The sequence below is a fragment of the Echinops telfairi genome, unplaced genomic scaffold (assembly GCF_000313985.2).
Source record: "Echinops telfairi isolate 266 unplaced genomic scaffold, ASM31398v2 ScPeMD7_1;HRSCAF=3_0, whole genome shotgun sequence".
NCBI classification, from domain to species: Eukaryota; Metazoa; Chordata; class Mammalia; order Afrosoricida; family Tenrecidae; genus Echinops; species Echinops telfairi.
Genome location: NW_022103896.1, coordinates 50,718,985 through 50,722,838, shown reverse-complemented (window position 1 = coordinate 50,722,838; position 3,854 = coordinate 50,718,985). Strand labels below are relative to the sequence as shown.

At 42.3% G+C, this 3,854-nt stretch overlaps 1 pseudogene; it reads right to left on the bottom strand.

The window, feature by feature from the left end:
- Positions 1-1,871: 1,871 nt before the first annotated feature.
- On the bottom strand, positions 1,872-2,807 carry LOC101659875 (annotated as a pseudogene).
- Between the last annotated feature and the right edge of the window lie 1,047 nt (positions 2,808-3,854).

The window sequence follows — 3,854 nt, the reverse complement described above, 5'->3', positions numbered from 1 at the left end:
ATTTTCCATCATGTTATAAGGCTGGGTTTTCAGAAACTGGATTAGAGAAAGGTGGTTCATTTCCTCCTATGTGCTTTACTGGTCAACATATGGTTAGAGGTGACTTCATTATAAATACCAGTTCGCTCTGTTCAAGCTGCCTGGAGATTTTGTTCACAGAGAGAGAGTGAAAAGAAACTTTTGCCACTCTAAATAATGATATACTAAAATATGTTCTATGGCTTGAATAATTTAGCAAAGTAGATTCCCTCTAATATATTTATTTTATGCTTAGCATAGACAGTAAAAGTTGAAATCCAGGTCATGTTTTCCAAGAAGAAATGACATGCAAAAATAATAGCTCCTACAATGAGGCATTTCTATGTCTCAGAACAATATACAGGAATTTCAGAATATCTGCTGGCATTCTTTGCCATTTCCTAATCAATTCTGCTGGCTAAATTCGACTGTAAAAACAGATGGCTAGCAGAACTGGTTAGAAAAGGGAAATTTTCACCCAAAGAATAAATATGTGTGTCTGTGTGTGTGTGTGTGTGTGTGTGTGTGTGTGTGTGTGTGTGAGAGAGAGAGAGAGAGAGAGAACTCTCTAGTAAAACACAGAAAGCACTTTATCTATTCTCTTCTATCATGACTTGTTTTTCAGTCTTACTTAAGTATAAGATTGAAAATGTTTAAATTGTATCTTGTTTATCTTCTTCAGTCAAAAACTGTGCTTTCCTTGAGTATTAAATAATGTCTTACACTCTTGATAATAAACTCTCACTTTGAGTACTAAAGTGTTGCCCCTGACTCAAGCTACCAGGGCTTCAATTTCCCCATACTCATGTAAAAACTAAGCAATGAATTAAAAACATGAAAAAGTAAATAACAAATGTGAATGGGGGTGTTAGTAAAGAATATTGAATGGATTGCCCAAAGAAGAAGAGCTAGGATGCTCCTTAAAAGTGAAGATAGTGACCCTTCAATGCACGTACTTTGGACATGTAATCCAATGAGACCAGCTGTCGAAGAGGGGTATCATGCTTGATAAATGAAAAAGGGTGAGTGAAAAAGAGGAAAACCTTCAAGGGGAATGATTAACACAGTCACTATGACAAGGGGCTCAAACCCACATGGAGGTGGCCCGGGATCAGCAGTGTTTGATTCTGTTGCACATAGCTGTCTTAATGAGTCCAAACTGACTTGGGGCACCTCACAACAATAATGCGCTGATATAAAATAATATCTTACTCATCCAAAATTAAAAAGAGAACTACCACTTAAGTTTGTTTTAAAGGATGAATACATTAAATAATAAATCAACTAGTTTGGGCTGGTTTTTAGTGTGCTGAATTAAGCCATAATGGAGTCTCATGCCTTATTTAGTGTTACAAAGAGAAATCTATAGTTTTTTGCAGTGATTTTGAAAATCTTGTTAGGCCACTTTTCAGAGTGTACTCAAGTTAAGTATTTTAAGATTCAGCCAAAGGATGATCATAAACCTAAAAATGAAGGCAAACTACAAAATATTAAATACAAATACAGCTAGGCAAATGAAAAATTTTAAAAGGAAATTATTTTAAGAATATAGAAATCTAGAAAGAAAGGAAGACTACAGATTACAGATGTGAGAAATATTCAAAACCGAAAAAAATTATTGTTCACTGTGATGTTTAGAGATTATGTCCATTAGGTACTCCTGGGTGAAGGTCAAGGCGTGGCCCAACCCATCAATTGGGTGGCAGCCTGACAATATCTCCTTGGTGTCATAAGAGATAGACACTTTAGAGAGGCAAATTCTCTTTGGTCCTTTGCTTTCTTCGTGCATGGGGTTGGGTGGTGGGTGGGAGGGTGTGTGTGACAAGAGAAAATAATTTATTGAGTCCCCAGTCCTAATTCTCTTTCTTCTGCACAGTCTAGGTTCCCCGGAGCCGCCCAGTCTGGAGAGCAGCAATGAGACCCACTTTGCGACCTGCAGGGCCATCTCTGCGGATGGTTGAGGGCTTGTCAATGTGCTGGTGGGGACCACCTCCGAAGGGATGCTCCACAGGTCATGGCCATACTGGCACGCAGGCCAGCAGTTCCTCGTGGCCTTCTACTTGTGATAGGCACTGCTAGCCTTCAGGATGGGCGTGTCTATGCAGCCCCCGCCTGCCACCGCCCCAACCACAGCTCTGTTAGCAGAGGCGATGACCTTCTTAGAGCCGAGGTCAGCGTCACTTGAGTTTTCCTGGTCTCGGGATGTGGGAGATGACAGTGGCGCCGTTCCCAGAGGCCCAAGCTAGCACGCCTCTGTCTCCAGGCTTCTCTTCCGGACAGCACAGAATGGTGCCCTCGGGCATGCTGGCCTGCAGAGAACATCACCGACATTGGCCTGGGCCTTCCCGCCGCAGGACACAAACGGGCTGGTGTGTGTGCCTTTTGCTGCGATGAACAGTTCCGTCCGTTTCTTAATCCGGTAGGGGTCTCTGAAGACCCGGCCCGGGTCGTGGATAATGTCCTTCACTGTGCCCTTGATGTAGGCCCGCTGCGCCCTTAGAAGGCTTCGCATGCGTGCGGAACACGGACCAGCGCCTTTCCTCTGCCCCTGATGATGCGGCCCATGGAGGCAGGTCTGCTTTCAAGTACTGCCCAAAGAGGCGGTCCTTTGCTTTCAATCAGAGCTGGATCTTGCGTTTGCTTCCTTGGACTCCTCTTACTCCACCTACTGATCCCAGGAACCATCAGTGGAATGCCAATGGTGGATTCATTTGGCCCACTTCAGACCTCTGCATTCGCAAATCGGTGCCCCCTGCTATCTCTGCTTCAGCATCCTGCTTCCAGTTCATTACGGGGAAAACTTACGTGAACTGTAACCTGACTTACCTTCTTCTATAACTGTATAAGTCATATTTGATGTAAATGTCTTTCTATATACAACAAATACAAGCATCACCAATCTAACACATCCACAGATTTCATGTGTTAATAGTCTCAGAATATGGTTCCTCACCCATAGGTCTATTAATTCATGGCTTGAAATCCTTATAGAAAGGACAGAATCCCTGGTGGCATAGTGGTTAAGAGTAGGACTGCTAACTTCAAGGTCAGCAGTTTGTAACCACCAGCTGCTCCTTGGGAGTCTGACGGGGCTTTCTACTACAGTAATGAGAAACTCCCAGGTGCATGTCTGCCCTGTCCTATAGGGTCACCATGACTCTGTGACTCCATGACAGTGAGTTTGGCCTTGAGTTTATAAAACAGGCACAAGAAGTCTAGCTTATTTCATGGCACAAGGAAGAGGTAGTTGAAGCAGTAGAGTAGACTGCAGAGACAACCAATATATATTGATAAGGTTGTATGGACATAAATGATTCTAATGAAGTTCAATGGCCTCTGAATGAACCCAGGATATGAAGCCCTAATGCCATCATAATATGTGGTTCATTTGGTCCAGATTATTATTCAAATGTATGTACTAACCACAAAAGTTAGCTCAGAAGAATTCTACCGACCTCTTCTGCCTGAAATTGATTGAACACGCAATCTAGAGGTATCGATAATTATTAAGGATTAGAATGCAAAAGTTGGTAACAAAGAGGAAGGAAGAGTAGTTGAAAAAGATGGTCTTGGTGAAAGAAACAAAGCTGGAGATCACATTATAGATTTTTGCAAGACCAACAACTTGTTCATATCAAATACCTTTTTTCAACAACACAAAAGGGGACTATACACATGGACTTCTCCAGAGGGAATCCACAGGAATCCGATTTGGGGAAGAGATGAGGGAGAAGCTCAATAGCAGCACCTAAAAGAAGGCCAGAGTCTGATTGTGGAACAAACTACTGATTACTCATATGTAAGTTCAGGTTGAAACTGATGAAAATTAAAACAGT